The 20,197-nt window shown below is 36.1% G+C and overlaps 1 long non-coding RNA gene across 1 annotated transcript in view; it reads right to left on the reverse strand.

Moving 5' to 3' along the window:
* Nucleotides 1-16,137, reverse strand: part of LOC119066483 — a 274,825-nt gene extending 258,688 nt beyond the window's left edge. Inside the window, exon 1 of the long non-coding RNA XR_005085754.1 lies at nt 16,020-16,137. This is a non-coding gene — a long non-coding RNA (uncharacterized LOC119066483). The remainder of the gene's footprint in view (nt 1-16,019) is intronic.
* Nucleotides 16,138-20,197: the final 4,060 nt, after the last annotated feature.

The raw sequence follows: 20,197 nt of genomic DNA on the forward strand, positions 1-20,197 counted from the left end.
AAAAAATGAAAGTATTGAACCACCTTTTGTTAACGCTATTCTCAAAGAATGATATACGCAACAAAGGTTATGGAAAAAATTTTGTTACCTGTAGGCGCACGGTAAGATGGACAGCGAAGAAAACTTTATTTATTTTATTTGTTTTGTTATCATTTTCTTCAAACGAACACAAAAGGACCTGTTTCAACGTAGCGCATATATTATAAGTCAGTGATGGGAATTAATTTACCCCCTCCATAATCCTTAAAAAATTATCGAATCCTTTTCATATAAAAGGGTGTGTGGATATATAATGCCGTTGGCATTATGATAAAAGACGAATCGGTATAACTTGTTTGATCTATTTATTTGTGCCTGTTAACTGATCGAGTGCCGGTGGTAGACTGACTCTACTTCTCATTACATTATATGACGACGCTTGATATGATACATGGGTGCATGTGTGAGCCTCGTTTACGGGTCACTACAGATACATTGAGTTCTTCACAGATCTGTTTCGTCATCTCTACTGTTTAACTCACAAAAGTGGCTCATCGTTAAAATCAATGTCATTGTAAGGGGTAGTTCATTTAATTCCAATTTTCACATACACACCAGAGGGTACTGGCTCATTATTTTTATTTTTTCAAATCATATTGGACAGTGATGGGTCGATATATTTTTACAATGAAAATTCTTTTTTTTTGGTTTTCATGCTTTTTATTGAAAAAATTAGTTTCTAGAATAGTAATTATAAACTTTAGTTATAAAATGATCGTTAATTAGTAGATTAGTTGAAAATTTACTTATAAAATGAGGAAAAGAGTTGCCTTTTGCCATATGAATGATGAAACAGCATGCATACATGCCGCAAACTGTCGATTGCAGCTGTTGTAGTTGGGTGGTATTGTATACAACGTGTCGACAATTTAAGCTTAGAAAATCTTGTAGCTGCCAGCTTCTAGGTTTGAACCCGTATGAGTCTAAATAGAAACCACAACGTTGTCTAGTGTTGTCTATATAGATACCAATCCAATGAGAGCCCATAGATGTGCTTTTCGAAAGGTTTATTACAAGTGCATAGTTAATCTTGTTGTTTAGCCGACGTTTAGGAAGTTCGTCAATAGCACAAACAATGATCTTCAAGGTGCGTTTACGAAATTTATTTAAGAACTGCTTCAAATCTACGGTGTTCATCGTTCCTGGTATAAACTTTAACTGCTGTAGTCAGTGATCACGTTTCGGTTTTTATCTATTTCGATTGTGTTAGCAAATTCTGAAAATATAATTGCTGTAACCGAATTTGGAAGTGGATCATCAAAACGCACTTCTATGCGTAGAGATCCAGTCTTAGGATTTGAAAGATGATCAGATGATGCAGATAAATCTGGTGTTAAGTCCACAGCCACCAACGTATAGCCGTTAGCATATGCATGTCTAGTGATATTGTTACTGGTATCATCATGGTTGATATTGCAGCCTTCGAAAAGCGAATTATATGCTCTGACAAAAATATTGTTCTTAAAGTCACAAACGTAGGGCTTTGACGGTATGAGCGTGGAATCCAAAAATATGCTTAAGGAAGTAAAGTTGTAGTGTCTGAAGTGGAAGGGGCTCTCTTTTATGTCCCCATTAAAAGCTGTAGTGTTCACGAAGCCAATAATACATCTCTTTGGAAGTGTACCCAAGAAAATGTTGTCCATAGTTTTCGACTGAGAACCAGCTGGTATAGTAATAGCTTTCACATCTACTCTGTTAATAGGATACTTTGCACTAGCTACAGCAAGAGCTCTATTATGGCCCAGTAGGACCGATGGGCTGATTTTAGCTTTGCGTACATACAATTCAGCGTTGACAATTTCAAACACTGCTCCACTGTTCTCTACACCCATTAGATGAAATGAATCTTTAGCTCTTTGAAGTTTGATACTCATTTCGACTCCACTCAATAAGAATTTGTCAACGTTAAACAGATCGCAGTGTATGGTCCGTAAAGATCAACAAGTTTATTTTCTGCAGTATACGTACGACGGGTGGTAAAACCAGCATTTGCAGCCCCTGTATCATCCATATGACCGGGAGTGTCGTCAGCATATAGATTTGTAGAAATTTTCGTGAGCTTTGACTCGCTGGAGTAGTTAAGAAGAGTTTCCAGATATGCACGATACGGGTAGCAGTTGTTCGGTGGTGTAATACACTTCTGATTAAGGTAGACTTCTACCTGACTGAACATACTATGTAACCAGTTGTTGACACACGAAACAACTGGTGCAACCGGATTGGGACTAGCTGCGGTAACAGCCGGTACAGGTACAGTTATTTTAGCCTGAACATGTATGAAAACTCGAGCCAGGTCTATGTATTCGTCAGCACTGCTACCGCTTACTACAAACTCTATGGGTCCATTATTTGAAATCGAAGTGATGGGACGATATGACTGTAGTGAGCCTGATTCGATAGACGTTTGCGTTGGCAATGTTGAAAAAAGATCCAATTCCGACTTCACATTCATTTCGTGAGCATTTGTAATGAAAGCCATAGTATTTTATTAAGAACACTTTTATTATGAGAAAATATCTTTAGATTTTTTTACGCGCTTGACTTTCTTTTTTGCTTTTGAGGCTGTTAATTTCTTCTTCTTACTGGTAGTTTTCCGCTTCTTGATGTTGCGCGTTTGAGTTCTGTTACTCGACAGACGCTTCCTAGTTGAAATGCCTGCTTTATACCCATCACCGTACATCGCTTTTTTAGCCAGGTTTGTTACTGCCTCCCTTGAACGTTTCTTTAATGCATCTTGCGGATTGACGTTGTTTCCAATATCGTTAATGAAATTTGAGCCGCTGTTGATAACTTCGCGACCTACAGCCACAGTACCTTTTCGTAAAACTGGAAGGATCCGCCTAAATAAGCCGCCGAGGAAGGACCCAATTCCTGCACCGCGCTGATTTCTACCAGAGCCTCGTTGATATATAGGTCCACTATAAAAACCACTGCCACCGGACCCCGCCTGAGCAATGTAGTAGCGCGAAAGTAGTTCAATGTCTGCCATATTAATCGTGTCTAAAATGTAGTTTCACACTCAACGTACCGTGTTGAAATGGCATTAACTGTCCTTCAACATCTCTTATATCTATCTTGATGGCCTCAAAGTTTAGTGGCTGCACGGGTATGTATTGGGGTGTGTTGAAAGCAGTACAACAAGACTGGCCGTATTTCGGTGAACTGTAACCAGCATTAGTGTTGACTATTCGTAAAACTCTACCCCAACAGTCGCCGATGATTTGAGGCTCCAGAATATCGCAATAAATGAACATTTTGTCGGGAATCATAGTGCCGGTATAAGCCACATGTGGTGCGTATTCACCGCTCGATAAAATAGAGTCTGGTGGATAGCCTAATTGAAGGCCCAACCGCTTACTAAGTTTACACGATTTGATCCATTTGCGCCCCACTTCGACAATATCGTTAGCTGTACCAACACGCTGGGCTCTAGCATTGTACTCGAAAAATGTCTCCTGTCGTGTGACCCCATTTATGCATTCATTTATAGAGTCCAATATATCTTGTACGTTTGAATAAAATCCTGGTAATATTTTGTGAGTACTCCATTCAGTCTCAAAAGGCATAGGAACCACATCTTTTTCAGTCATGTACCATTTAACAAATTTATCTGTAATTTCGACTGTTTCTAGTAAAACGTCCGACTGATCGCTTTCAACATTTATAAAAGTGTAAGGATATTGAATTTCAGCAAGAGCAACTTCCCAGTTTCCTTCGAGGTACATGTATCTTGGCAATTGTACTGTAAACGAACAGGTTTTATTCCCTGGATAATAATCCATTGAACTGTTGGATAACAGGGTCATATAGCAACTCTTCTTCTTCATTTTGTCGTAACACTTTTAGCAGCAACCCACGAATCAAAAGCTGGACTGTACCCTGACCACCTAACCAGATACTGAAGATTTTCTCCACGTCCACGCTGTTTTATAATTTTGGCAATGACTTTTGCAGCCATTTCGTCGAATATTATTTTTTGCACCTCAGGCTCGTAAAAAGTTCCTATAATCTCTTCCCCAGCAAGATCAACCAGCCGAAATACTACAGGTGTACGGTGTATTACTGATTTGACACGAAAGACCTCGTCCGTAAAATTTTTTAGGTAACCCTTGCTGAATGTTTTTTTGTTCTTCGAAATACGCACATAGTCACCGACTTTAATTTTTGTACGTAACTTGGAACGTTTGTTGTTTTTCTTCTTCTTGTTTTTCACTTGTAAAGTTAGACCTCTTGTGTTTTCATACACCTGTTCAACATTACGAGCATTTACGGCGCTTGGGGCCATTTTAATGGTACGATGATAACTGTCATTATAAGCTTTGACGAAATCTTGCAATCTTTCAACGAATGAATAAGTGTCATTGTATGTTAAGTATTTGAATATGCGACCCTTCAGCGTTCTTATACTTCGCTCACAAATACTTGCTTTTGTGTCAGGATTGTTTGTACAATTGTAAGTAATATGATTAGACTTCATAAACTTTTTGAATTTGGCAGATGTGAACTCTTTACCCTGGTCGCTCTGCATACGCAAAGGTCGTCTCTCTGTTCTAGAAAATATGCTCGTAAACGCACCAATCACATCGTCCGACGTCTTTTGCTTCATAGGTTCAACAAACATAAACTTCGAGAAGCAGTCAATCACAACTATATAAAAAACATGTTTGAGTTTATTTTGGTTTTTATTAAAAAAATAAAAATATTAAAGCTAACCTAGTAGGTATTTTATGTCATTGTTATGGGTCGAATAATCTTCTGAAAATACAGCTAAATCGCATTCCCAGAGATCGTCAATGTTCGTTATAAGGTATCTGTTGCGTGGAAAATTTAAGCGCTTCGGCTTATGCAGTGTGTATGTATCCTGTGATTGTAGCCATTCGGTGACAATTTTCTTAGATATTTTCTTGCCAGTAGCAAGCCAAAGTTTATTGATGGTTGAAAAAGATGCCGGATGTGATGGTGAATAGTAAATTTGCGACAATTTCTTAGCCATAGTGGCTGATATATTTTTTTTACTCATTGACATATTCGTCCCAGTTATGTAGAAAATCTTTGAAACGTGAATTTTTCTGACGCTCGTTTGTAGCCCGTAATCGTGCTTGTATTGGTGTTAGTCGCGGTAGATTAGTTTTGTGAGGTTTACGACCCGAAAAATTATATGGAGTTTTACTTGTCTGTGGTGTTGACTTGAATAGGTCTGCAGTAGTACTGGTTTGTTTCACAGGTAGCGGTGAACTAGACGCACCAGTGGCAAAGACATCGATATTATCGGTATCATTTTCATTGTTTGGATGTGATGGTGTAGGAACAGCAGAAGGTACTGACGTTTTTCTTTCATTTTCACGTAACAAGAAGAGGTATTTTTGCAGCTTTTCATTGTAGATTTTGAGCTGTTCAGTCGGCTCGACATCCTTACGCTCGAGAATATCCTTCAGCTCTTTATCCAGCCTTGCTATTGTTGAAGCTGTAGAGCCGTATTCGCTTTTACTAAACTCAGTCGATGTTGCCAATGTGTTTAGGACCTTTTCCAACGGTGTTTCGGTGTTTTTAACATCGGTTAAAGTGGGTGATTTTAAGGAATTTATATCAACCAGAACCATTTTACGTGCATGCTTCATTTCTTACAGCGTAGCTTGCAGCTGCAACAATAGGCTTTAGTAGTACAGGTAGAAACGAACCACCGTTTTGTAATATGAGATCACGTTTCTTCTTTAAATTTCCTGGAGATCGTAGAATTTTTCTCAAAATGTTTTTAAACTTTTTTAAATTTTTTATCTCGTTAGTGGTAAGCTTAATGTTCCCATTCAGTGTATTATAAATGCACTCGAGTATTGTTTTGATAAGTTCAAGATCGCAATGGGTCAAAATACTTTTACGAAGTTTTGGTTTGGCTACTCGCACTAGTCTCAGAGTAGGCAGATGTTTCTTTACTGATGCCATTTTCGTAATAAGTGACTGTATTTGTAGACGGTCTGGTTTTATACGATGTAATTTTTGGGTACGTAAACAATATTTGACGGCTTGTCATCAGGAAATATGCAGGTCCTGTAGCGTAAATGATCAGGTGTAGTTTGGGTCAGGTCCAACAGTAGATAGCCGTAAGGTACCGAAGTTGCGTCTTCAAATATCTCTTTCATGTATGCTGGCTTTTGAGGACAGACTTGCCTCGAAAGAGTGGAGAATTGCTGTCGGTCTCGGGGGTTTTTGAACACTGCTATATAATGAGAATTCAATGAGATGTCTCGTTGCGCCTTTCCTTTGTAGAATATATTCTGACAGATGAAAATCACCGATGCCGATAGGTGATGGGACCCTTTACTAAATAAATCAATGACACTATCATCGGATTCTCTTTGCATGTCGTCTATTATGATGAGCCTAGGCTTTCGGTCCTCAAGAAGCACTTTAGATGGTAGACAGTCTAAATATCGAACAGGTGTCGAGCATTCTCTGAGATCGGGGTAGCTGGTCTCAGGCGCACAATAAATAACTTCATGAATAGGACTGTCGACCATTTGACTCAAATATTTTAAAAACTTTGTAGTAAATGTACTTTTCCCACTCGACGTAGGTCCACCTATTAGACCTTAAAAACGAGAAAGAATTCATTTTGAATACAAAGATGTAGATGAAAATTAGGTGATTTTTTTCTTTCTACTTACAAGTAAACGGATGTTTCCACTGTAGCTCCATGACTTAGACTATCGAATATGGCACAACATGAGCAAATTATAACCCTTTTATAAGGCCCGCGCGCCCCGAGGGGGCTGTCCTGTGTCCTTTGTCCTCTGTTCTTCTGAAGGGAAAGGGAGGGGAAGGGAAGGGAGGGGGATGAGAATTTTCATTGATAAGGAGCTTCGACGGACGATCGGCGTTCAGTATTCAGTTCATATAGCAGTGGTTAACAATGGCTATCAACACAGTTATTTTAAAATTATTACCAGGAATCAAGGCCCTGTCAGAAGCTTGTGACACTTTACCGTTCTATACTGAATATTATCAGAAATTCACCGAATATCTAAGACAAGCAACATCCGCTGCAATTGATGGTCATTTCTGTGCAGTAAGTGTCAGTGGGGACGTGGTCGACTCATGTCAGTGTATGTACCATCTAAATGGAAAACCTCAGCAGCTCTTGAAGGATTTTCTGTACGAGCATTACATGCATACGCTATGCCGGTCCGAAAGTTGAGACTTTTCTTCAGCTGTAAAATTGAGGAACGAGAAAATATGTCAAAGAGATCGTGTTTCCCTTCATTTCGACGTATTATAAGATGTTTAGTCATATGTGAAAAGAAGGAGAGAATAACAGAGAATAAAAAAAAAAGAGTATTTAAGGAGAGTGCACCGCCACCAGCTATCATTTCAAATTTGGATTTAGTCTAATCAACAGTTTAAAAAAAAGTGTTAAAAATGTCTCCACCAGAACGTAAAATGGCTAAAATCGTACCATCAACTGGTAAATTGTGGACAAGTGAGGAGCGCATGTTTGGTGAAAAAATTTTCTATCTAAACAAATCAACAACTAAACATGTCATCGTTGGTTTCGAGCCTAAAAATCTTGATCCTGTCGTTAAGATTTGCGATAGAGTCACTGGCAACAACATTACGATTAAAAAAATGAATTTTCCTGAATTCACCAGAGTTGCTGCATTGATCGTAGAATGTACTTACACTCTGGAAAGTGGCTTCATCAAAAACGCTAGTGACTTGTGTGGTATTAAGTTCAAATCTATCAGTAACGGCATCTGGGAACTAACGCCTATCGACCTGAAATTTTCATCGATTTTAATGCATCGCAGTTCGTTTCAAACCTTACTACACATCGAACGATTGATTTTGAAGCAGCTTATGAATGCTGATTCAGCCTTTTACCTGTCTTACATCGAAGAGTTGCGTGAACATTCCATTGAGATGGACGTCAATGAAATATTCGAGTACCTTTACGCTCAGACGGCAAAGTTCACCACAAAATGCATGGAATACCAGATTCTTTCGGATCTTATTTGTAATTTTGACTCCTACTCTAAGTTAGACGCATTTGGTTTAAACTTTTTCTATCGTACTTTGTATAAAAAGTAATTCTAAAAAAAAGAATTTTCAATAAAAAAAAACAACTAAAAAACATGTATTTTCATTTTTTGCTGTATATATAACTGGCTGATGTTCATTCAATTTTGTCAGTTGTTCTGAAAATGTGTCCGCTGCATAATCTAATTCGTTTACTGGATAGTTTTAAACATTTCAAAAATGTTACAAAAACGAAAGTTGAAGCATACGAATCTTGTTCAGAACGATTCCAACATTATATGAACTTATTGCAACGAGTGAAAGGTGGTCATGTGGTGACATGTTTTAACTATGAACAAGAGAGTCAAGATGCTTGCGATTGCTCTGCATACCTGTACGACACACCGAAAAATCTGGTTCAGGAAATTATAGACACAATAGCTGTATCATACATTATAAACTTTGAATATATTCGTGAAAGTCCTCATGAAATATTTAAAGATATGTCGTGTGACTGCGTATAAAACAAACCCAAATATATTTTACGAAAAAGAAAATGTTTTTATTTCCATATAATATAATACACAAAAATTAATAAAAAAGAACTTAACCTAGAACAAAATGATTTTTTTTCTTAATAGTAAAATTAAACTTAATAACCATATGGTATAGTTCGATATTCAATGTCAGTTTTTTGTCTTTTTGTATATTCAAAACGGTAAGTTTTAGGCGCACGGGTGGTGTATACATTTCCTAAATTTGTACGCCTTATGCAATTATTTTCTACTACGACTTTTTCTATTGGCTTTTCAGTTGAACCCTTAGCTGGGCCTGTGATCATACGGCGCATCAAATCGAAATTTATTGTTTGAGAGGTACTGTAATTCAAAGTTATTCCCTTGACCTTTATCTTGGTGATTATTTCATTTTTTGTTGGTGAGAACACTTTGTATGAGTAGTTTTTCGGACCACCCGAAACAAATTCTATGATGTATGCACCTGGTCCTGCTTTAACTAACTCGTCAGTCATCATCCCTAGAAAGTCTCCCTTCTCGGGCATGACCTCCCCAGGCTTGGCGGTAAATATAACCGAGTCAGTGTCGTAATAAAATACCCTTTCACTCCCCAATAAATCTAGGTACTTATACAATTCCATTCGGGCGTAACAAGTTGTGAAAGCAGCTAAAACTACATTAGCCGTTTTGTCGGGCACCTGCGCTTCCTCATTTTCCTTATAATTTAGTAACATATTGTTTTCGTTTATGGGAATAACATGGGTGATGTCAATATCATGATCAAACATTTTATTTACAAGTTCATCATAAGAATTTATTAAAACAGTCTTTGTAAGATCCTCTCGCTTGCCGAAACGCCCCCAGAAAGAATTTAATTGTATCTTAGCCAGTTGTCTCAGCGATGGATTGTAATTGATTTTAGTAGGGTCTAAATGAACACCTTCCCGTTCATAAAATTCGTCAAGATATGCCTGCTTTTCGTCTTCAGTAACGCAAGTTTCAGGCCACCCAGATGCTTCACTTTTTATCTTTAAGAATGTGTTGATGTACCCTGCAAAAAGCCCCCCTGTTCGTGTTTCACGGCTATATTGGGTCACCTTGTATTCCCATATTTCATGTATTTTTAAAATTTCATAACCTTTCTTGACAGCTAACTTTACCTCATCGATTACCCATGTACCAGAAATTTGGCGATGTTCAGCATTATGATCGCAATAGCCCTGGTTCAGTTCCAATCCACATGTATTGCATAATACAAACATTAGTTTTGAATGCATACGGGTAGGAAGAACTGGAAAATCTAAACCCCTTGGAGGTAGAACTGTTAATTTTATTAGCCCGTCTAAATCCTGCCAGGGTAGACTGTCGCAGTTAGATCCTACGTGTATTGTTGGATGGTTTAAAATTGTTTTACTGTATTTATTTGACCATGGGTACAGAGAGCAAATATCATAGTAGTACATTTTTGTTTCACCGTCTGATTTGAAGTAAAGAGTGTTTGCATTGGTACGACCACCATAGAATGCATCACGTGGCTTTAAAGGAGGTACAGCTATCATAGGATGACTATCCAATTTGGCCTTTAAAGAGGGATTATCGTGTAACTTTCGTCTAAAGTCACATTCGTACATTACAATGAGATTGTACCCTGCATCTTTAATGGCTTTATGCTTATCCATTGTATTCTCTTTTCGAATACTCATTTCTCTGGCCTTGGGAGTGTCATCTTCTATGTTGAACTGATTAATTTTGCAATTATGACCATGGTACCAGCAACCATTAAATTCAAATACTGTTTTATCAAAGATACCGTCTACACGCCCCACCCCCTTCAGGTTAACCTCTCTACCGCGACCTGCATGTTGAATTTCTATACCTAATTCCTCTTCAACATTGCATAACCATTTTATGGCTATTTTAGACTGATTGTCTGCATATCTGTAACCTTTACGTGGTAGTACACTTATGGTATCTTTCTCTAAAAATTTACTCCTAAAGACCTTATTACAAGCACCCGCTATGGTACAGGCATCTAGAAACGGGTCAATTTGATTACACTGCCAGAAATCTTCTACAAATTTTAAGCAAGCTTTTCGCAAAATCGTAACATCTTGAATACAATACTTTAACAATTCTTTTTGGTTATTGAACACGTAATCGCATGGTATAGACTCATACCACTCGTCAAACTTTTTTCGACCTTCGATCGACATTGATTCAGGTGTGTAAAAGTGTTTTGCGGGTACAGGACCTATATAATCTTCAGTAGCCACTGTATTAAACATGTGACAATAATAACCTTTGGTACCCTTAAAGCCGAAAAGTTCTGGTAATTTTGCTAGTCCTTCATGAAAGTAATTTAACGAATCAATGAAATTGATTCTGTTGCGTAAAGAGATTAGTATAGCTCTCGTACCGTTTAAAATCATATTTACTTCAGGGAAACGGTCACTGCTATAAATGAGGTCAAGGATAAATTGACCATCGAACCCAGACATATTATGAGCTATTGCTATGACTTTACTAAATTTATAAACCTTTCTATTTACCCCATTAATTTCTATTACTTCTCTTTCTCTAGCCTTTTCAACTAGGAAGTTTATGAGGTGTGCCACACAATCTTTAGTATACCATATTAGCTGCCTATCACCGCAGTCATCACATTTTTTAGAAATATCCTCAATATGAGCGCATTCAGTGCAAGCTGTCTGAGCAACACATAGATTGGGTACATGACGAAATTTGTGGGGTTCTACCGAGCTCATTGGCGTATCTTGTTGAGTTTCGAAATCATAAAATACGTATAAATACTTTTTATCCTCTTTACGTTTCGTCGTGTATAGAGGCATGTGACACTGATGGGCGTAACTCTCGTGATTTTCACAAATTTTACAATAAAAGACACCGCAAATGTGCTCATCGTCTTTGGTATAACTGACATTACAAATAGGACATTTCTTTCGTACTTCGCATACCGAATATTTGCTTGTCCCTTTGGATGTTAAATGTTTACTAAAACATAAATCACCGAGAAAATCTCTATTACAATCCTGACAGGTTATCAGTTCATCTGAGCTAACCGCCTGACATGCAGGTTTGCATTCACAAAAAGAGCACGCGTATTTACAGGCATGTTTCAATTGTGTAGCGGCCGACATGTGACAATCGGGGCATATATATGTAACAGCAAAACATGCTGTGATGCTACGCATAGTATAATAATGATTACCACTATGCATAATGTTTATCTTTCGATCGTCTTGTCTGTATCGGCTATCTGTATACGGTTTAGCTTTCATATCTAACCCTAGGAAGATAACTATCTGATAATCGCTCATGACACTCTGGAATTTTCTAACCTCATCAATAGAACAACCGCTAGTAATAGCAGACATGTCCACACCTGCTTCTAAACATAAATTGACAGCTTCGCCCCTTAGTTTTTTAAATGTCGTTTGATATTTCTTGAATTCATTATTAGTGATGCCACCTGCTTTGAATTTCACGTATGCTCTACCTAAAACAAGAGCATATGGTAGGCAGTACTGATCGACATGATATGCTGGTATTTTGTATTTCAGAAAGCAAGCTTTTTTTTTAATGAAATCCGCACCACTCTCGCCTATTTGTCGTTTTACGACCCCTCCCGATCCGTGAGGTAGCTGAATGTGCTCAAATTGAACAACTAATGCACCATTCAGAAAGAATTCTTTGTTGCTATCAAATATTTTCATAATATGTTCAAGAATAATTTCAGCTGACAGCTGATCGGCTCTTCTTAGTGAAATGTATACAGGGTTCGTGCTACAGATTTCGTTTTGAAGAGTCATTCCTACTCTATCACCATTAGCCCTACTCACGTTAAAAAAATGTGGTTCAGATCCTTCGGAGGAATGTCGATTTCGTTTCATTATTGGACACTAAACAATTCTCTAGAACATCATAATTGACAAAAAATTGTTTCTGAGTCGCGCAACGCATTCAAAGTTTACATGAAAACGCATAGAAACGCATAGAAACGCATGCATTTTCGATTGCGTTGCGCGACTCAGGAACAATTCTTTGTCAATTATGATGTTCTAGAGAATTGTTTAGTGTCCGATAATGAAACGAAATCGACATTCCTCCGAAGGATCTGAACCACATTTTTTTAACGTGAATAGGGCTAATCACCATCTCTTATAGCTATACTAGTATCATTAAAAAAATGCGTAATAATACCTGTAAGAAGACGCTTCAACCAGTCCTCAGGGTGTACATTAGGTCCAGGTGTAGTAATCGACAATGAATAACGCACTCCTTGGGTTCGAAAATTTTCATAGTAGCGTTCCGATTTCCGTACTACTTTAAATAGAGGTTCTTCGTCGTTTTCAGCTTCATGTTGTAAATTGTTGTCGGCTCCTGCATGACCACCACCGACTTGTACCCAGTCATTCCCACCGAAGATAACATCCTCAATATTTAAACCATCTATAGGATTTTCTGGGATTGTGTCTGGAACCATATCACCATCAGGATCAAATTCAGCAAGAATACGTCCAATAGATTCGTAATAATCTGCTAGCGGAATTGTAGGCATATCACTGTCATCTACTCTTTCTACTTGCTCTATCGCAGTACTGAATGCATTTTCCCATTCAGCTCGCTCCACAGCATCAGCTAGTACTTCATCCTCCACTACATCAAAGTCGTTCCAGGCTAGTTGAGCATCTTCAGCTACAGCATTCTCAGTCCCTAACATGTCAACCACTGCAGAAAAAATTTCATCGTCATCATCTCTTTCCCACATATTCCAATTAGATGCCATTTTTTACACTAAACTTTTTTTAGTTTTTACAGTGAAATATAATGTTTTAACTTTTTTTATCGTGAAAATGTTTTTTCAGATTTTTTTTTAGCAGAAAAACAAAATATCTAACTTTTTTTAAGATGAGAATTCGTTTTTAACTTTATTTTTATTCACCAGATTAAAAATTTCTTTCTTCTCTTTTACATATTTTTTTTTGCAACATTAAAATTGTCAAAATATTACACAATTTTAGAGTCACTAACGATGAGCCACTTTTGTGAGGTAAACAGTAGAGATGTCGAAACAGATCTGTGAATAACTCAATGTATCCACACACCCTTTTATATGAAAAGGATTCGATAATTTTTTAAGGATTATGGAGGGGGTAAATTAATTCCCATCACTGACTTATAATATATGCGCTACGTTGAAACAGGTCCTTTTGTGTTCGTTTGAAGAAAATGATAACAAAACAAATAAAATAAATAAAGTTTTCTTCGCTGTCCATCTTACCGTGCGCCTACAGGTAACAAAATTTTTTCCATAACCTTTGTTGCGTATATCATTCTTTGAGAATAGCGTTAACAAAAGGTGGTTCAATACTTTCATTTTTTTATTAGCGTAAAGGGTATGTGAGATATATTTTTTAGTTGATTTTACAACCTGTATAACAATGATTTGTTGTTATTTTTTTTAGTGGATTATCAATGGACGAGTGAAATTTAACTGATAAAGGATTTTTGCTAATTTCTAGGAATAATTGATTTTTAGACAAAATATTGAGATTGGGTCACTCGAATTTCTTTGTATATAATTCGCTATTCATAATGCCTTCTTATCGAGTGTGGGAATTTTTTTTTTTATTCTGTGACAGTAAATTCGGTAAAAAGAGCAAGTATATCAGGTCCATCAGATTTATCTTTTTTATAGGGAGTAAAAGATTTTTTTTTTGTCTCACGGTCCTGTGACATTGAATTCGGTTAAAAGAGCTAATATACCAAGTCATTGAGTTTCTATTGTTATATAGTGTTATACACCTCGCTACAGGACAATTTTATAAAGCGTGGGAGAATTTTTATGATACAATGGGTCGTGTAACTAAGTTTGATTTATAGAACCTTTATTTCCTCACGATGTACTGACAGCTAATTTGTTAAAATGCTAGGGTATGTTGGCTCTTTAAGATTCTATTGTATACTACCGAACGAACCTTTTGTATGGTTGACCATTGTGTTTAGTGTGGGAGAAAACTTTCTCACGATATAGTGACATAAAAACTGATAAAATGCGCGATTATATTAGGTCATTATAGTTCTATTGTCTATTCGTCAACTCTTTTTGACAGATTTATTGACCTCTATTTTACCATCGTCAACCCATTTTTGACAGGTCTATTGTACCCTCGTCAAAATTTGACAGGCATTGTTCTTTTTTAGTTTGACATTAATACATACCTAAAGACCCATATATTCTTCTGATTTTCTACCAATATGTCAACTAGGCCTGCCCTCAAATGACGGTAATGTTACCCTATGCTAACGTACTAAAGTTCACCCAAGCTTCATAATTTGGGCAGTTGCAGTGGGTTTGGTGACTGCAACAACATATATGCACCCTGAATGACTCGTATGACGTAACGGACGTAACCCAAATACGATGAATTTGTGTTCATATATGTCTAGTCTAAATTTAGGCGAAATATTTAGAACAATGAACCCTTTGCAAATTTGTAGCCTACATTTGAGCGGAAAAATATTCTTTTTTGATGATTTCTCTGAACCACAAACTTTTTTTTTAAATTTAAAACCATTATATAGAACGCAAAAACATGTTACTTTTAAAGGAAAAATTGGTTTATGGGTCATAACTTAACCCACTTGGAGAAACCTGTGCAGATTACATAAATATACACATCTGCACGGGTTTCTCCAAGTGGGATCACCCACAGATCAATTTTCCCCTTAAAAAGTACCACAATTTTGCGTGTTTTAATGGTTTTACTTTTTCAAAAATATATTTTGGTTCAGAGAAATCATCAAAAAAACGAATATTTTTTCGCTTAAATGTAGGCGAAAAATTTGCGAAGAGTCAACTGTTCTTAAGATACACGGATGCTTTGCTGAAAAGCATACATTTGGGCGGTTTTTAAGGCCTGTATTTTGAATTACATACTTTGATCATAGGTCACATTCAAAGACCGTTGAATTGATATTTACGTTAAAAAAATGCATACAAATGACGCGTTGCTTCCTTTTTACAACACACTGGAACATGGTAAATACTACAGTGGACTCGTGTAAGTGTTGGCACGACGTTGAAACACTGTTATGGCACCAGGTGACAAACGGAACGGACAGTGGTCAGATTGGTATGAGTCTCACTTGGACAATTATTACCGAAGATGTAACACTTAGTAGTTAGTCCAGTCACTTAGTCGAGCGACGGTGATTATTGTCATTCATACGTTTCACGCATATCGGATGGCGGTCCGGCGCAGTTCAATACAACTATGCAATTTGTGTACGAATGTGTATCATTGAGAAAACTGATCAGTTCAAAGCTGGTCAAACTGCTGCAACCAAATCTACTTCTTATAAATCGTTGTCGTTATTGCTAAGCATCCATGACTCCTAATTAAACACTTAATTTTTCTAAGATAGTACTACCATAGCACTGGCAATAGCTCGAACACCCATTCTATCAACGTCAAAATAGCCTTCAAATTTCAAAGATGTATGCGTGTACGATTGCATGTGCTGTGCGTTTTTATTCACACTAACAAATCATGACGTCTTTACGAAAGAAATGCTACGTCTATTAAGATAACATTAGCCTCCAAATATTTCTTATGTTCATGCTAGTAGCAGAGCTGTGGTACTACACTTGTAAAACTTTGTACCTGAGGTCTCTAAACAAGCAAAGAAATCGAATAATATGACATAATGATAATATTATGTATGTGATCTCTCGGTGTTTAATGAAGTAGAAGATTTTGCAGAGTGACTTTAAGACTCTTCTCAAATCAATTCTCGAATAATTAAAACAATTTCCTTCGATATTCTCGATATTTTTGTAATTTATTTGTTGTTTAACCTTTTATCAATCTAATATAATATTTGTAAACATCAGATACAAATTATGCACTAAACTAATCAGTCTACAAAAGTGATAGAAATGTCCATTTTTTTGGTTTGGTAAAAAAGAAATAACAACTGGGAGGAATATTCTTTGCCAATACATGAAAATCTTTACAAAAAAAGAAAAACTTTAATGTGTATAAGTGTCGTCGAAAAGGACTTTAGTGGGTGAAAGGACACACACTAAGTTGTTTAGTTATTTTTTATGCTGTAAAATGATGAGGCTGTTTTTTTATTGATCAATATACCCTGCACTTTATAGAAATGGAATTTACGTTTCTCTTTTGCCAATTTTGTTATCTTTAAAAAAAAAAATCATCCACGTTCGACACTCGATTCATAGCACTAATGCAAATAATAGAAAAAACTACGGCTAGAAAAACTGTAGGTGATGTTTTAAGCTATGTCGAACGTGTCTGTTGTCACAATTTTTTCGCACCATTAGAATTGAGCACCTTTAGCCATAGAGTTATTACTTGAAATAGACGACCAGTGTTTAGTTTAAAAATTTAATTGAAATGTCGTATATCGTGCAATGATGACGTAGACGTTCCAGGGGAAGTAGGCGATATGCAAATGATCTCCTTATCTTGTTCTAGAAAGACGATTAAATTCGCTTTTATTCAAACCGTTATTATCTTTCCTAATACAACGTACGGTGGGTCGTTTTGACACACCGTTTTAGGAAACTTTGTAAGGATAAATTTGAATTTTTCGCGCTCTTACGGAGGGCCTAGGAATTTCCAAAAATTCGAAAGAATTCTTCAAAGTTTCTCAAAAATTACTAAAAATTTCTGAATTCCGAAATTATGAAATTTTTAAGAATTTTCAAGAAATTTATGACATCGAGTGCGAAGTACTTTATTATATTCAATATGTGTAATTTTGACACGAGGCTGCATGACATCGTGAGCCTAATAAAGTACTTTGCACCGAAATACATACAACATTATGATGCTGAGTTGCATAAAGGAATTTTATGGAATTCGTTTGAATTAAATTCCTAAAAATAGGCGCTGTCTTACACGATCACTTAGACGACAGAGTTTTTCCGACTGACAGTCGCCTCTTTCTCATAAATCTCTTTGGCACACAAACTTAACAATTTACGTTTTTTTTTGGAAAATTAAATTTTCTTCACGCCGTCATAATCTTCAATCTAGAATACAATATTCTCTCGTACTCGTATTTTACCTTAAAATTATTCGCTCTATAAAATGTTTGTTTTTTGTCGTTTCAAATTCAAAATCATTTTGTTTAACTAATATCATTTTTTGGGGTTAATTTTTTGTTTTGTTCTTTTAATATGACGAAAATTGCTTAAATATATCACATTTATCGAAATGATATTAATGATACTTTTTATAAAAATAAAACTAAATTTTTCTTTTATTCATCTTTTTGTTTGTTATAGTTTTACACTTAGTACATTGTATAGTAATACTTTTGTAGTTTAATAATCATTTTTTTTGTTTGTTTATTTTATTTCTACTTTTGTTTTTTAAACACACTTAAGATGAAGTTAACGTTTCAGCAATCAGCAATATATAATGTTACGTTATAATTAACATCCGGACGCTGAATCAACTTTTTCATTTTTTTAATCCAATTTTCAGATCACACTAAGATGCAAATATTTTGTGGAACGAAATCGGAATTTAATTCACACTGTAAGTGTCAAGGTTCTGAAACAACAGCACTGTGGCGCCAAAAAAGTTTGGGAAAAATTTTCATGACAATTAGGTTTGTTCTAAGTCCATTCGAACTGTCAAATTTCATCCATAAAGACATAACCTCATCAACATTTCTATGTAAAATAGAGTAGGTTATGTTTCTGTGGATGAAAACGTTGCCGTTCGTGTCTTCAAAGTTCGGGTTCACAGTTATTTGGAACAAACCTATTCAACTAGACAAAAAACAATTTTATCTTCAAGTTGATTTTTCACACAGAATGAACTGAGTATGTTTAACAAAGATGTCACCCGCCTTCGTGAGTGTCTTAACCTGTTAGATCTTGGTAGGTGTGCCTAAAATTTGAATTTCAAGTGAAAAATTTAACGGAAAAATACATTCTAACGCTTCTTTGTATGAAAATGCCGCACTTACCGCGTGAATTGAGTAAAAAACGGAAGTGAATTTTTTTAAGGTTCCAAAACTATTGTTCGAAAATGTTGCATTGTTGCTGACATGACAACAACCCATGTTATAATACAGAAGCTGAAGCTAGAGCTCAAATGATTCTATTACATTTCCAGTATATTTCGTCATAAAATTGCTGATCCCAGCGTTCTATTTTTTGTGAACCATCTTCACTCGCACTCCTACGACGTTTCACCAAAGTGGGGGATATTTCACCAGAAAACAGAGAACAAAACATAAAGTCCTCAAAGTTTCCTACAGCGATACGCGATAGAATATGTTTCTGCACAAATCACACGAACTTCAATTTTTCCTGTTTATTGCCGCAGCTGATTTCAGATTGCGAGTGTAATGCATGTCTGCAATCAGAGCTTATTTTAGTAAAATAGTTTCTGTAATTTCGCTACGTTTCACCAATTTTAATTTCGTGAATGTTCGTAGATTGATTGAAATTTCTCCAAATTGCAGGGACTATTTTAAGGAAAATTTTCCCTATTTTTATATTTTTCCTATTTTTCTTAATTTTCCGAATTTTTCCTATTTTTCTCAATTTTCCTTAATTTTTTTTCCAAATATTGCCTTCTCACCTAAAATAGAATAGTGTATCAAACAAGCATTTTTTAAATTCGGAACAGTGAATTTTACATTAAAAAAATATTTTGTGAGACATAGCTGTAGGGAATGCAATCCCGGACTGTTTTTGCAATACCGGGATTCGGGATTTTAAATATGAATCCCGGGATTGATACCGGGATTTTCGATATTGACAAGAAATTATGATTTGAGTAACAAAAACACTTCCACAAAAATTACTAGCAAAATTCATTAATTTATTGTCGCTTCAAGAGTTTTGACTTATAATGATGGTAATGACATTTTAAAACGTTTTTATTCTTTTTGAAAAGGTATTATCACATTTTTGTTTCATGTAGGATCTGATATTTCTAAGCCCACAGATTGTGGCAGCTGTTATATTGTATGCAATTTTTGAATTTATTCCTAGTTGAAATAATTGTCGCACACGCATAATGACAAGTTTACTGGGACAAAACCCATTCAATATAAAGACTGTCAAATTTGTGGATCTAGAATTTATGTAGAATCTGTTGAAAACGAAAATGTGATAACTTCTTAATTTTTTTAAGTGAAAGAACGCACAAACGGTGCAGCGTTTCGTCGTTCAGTCTTAAACAAATTTTACTACACAAGTAGCCACAAGCTGAAAATGCCCGTTCTGACTCTATGCTAGTTGGCTTGACAAGTAGCAAACACTTATACACGTTCGATAAAAGCAGTCCACGATTCCCTCCATTTTCGAACGAAGCTGATAGCTGAGTGGTCCATCAATTTTTATGCTTTTTCGAAAAGTAAAGGTTGAAGGAATTTTCCGTTTTAATGATTTTTGGTTGTCAACAATTTGATTTGTGTGATGGAGTCATGGTCAACTTCACTGTTGCATTTTTTGTCAACTTAATTTTGATTTTCCTTACGAAAACTGTTAGGTTCTTCACCCCATCGAAAAGCTTTTGTTTTGTTGTTTATATCGTAAAAACGACAAAGAAATACAG

This window comes from Bradysia coprophila, chromosome IV, assembly GCF_014529535.1.
Source record: "Bradysia coprophila strain Holo2 chromosome IV, BU_Bcop_v1, whole genome shotgun sequence".
Taxonomy (NCBI): Eukaryota; Metazoa; Arthropoda; class Insecta; order Diptera; family Sciaridae; genus Bradysia; species Bradysia coprophila.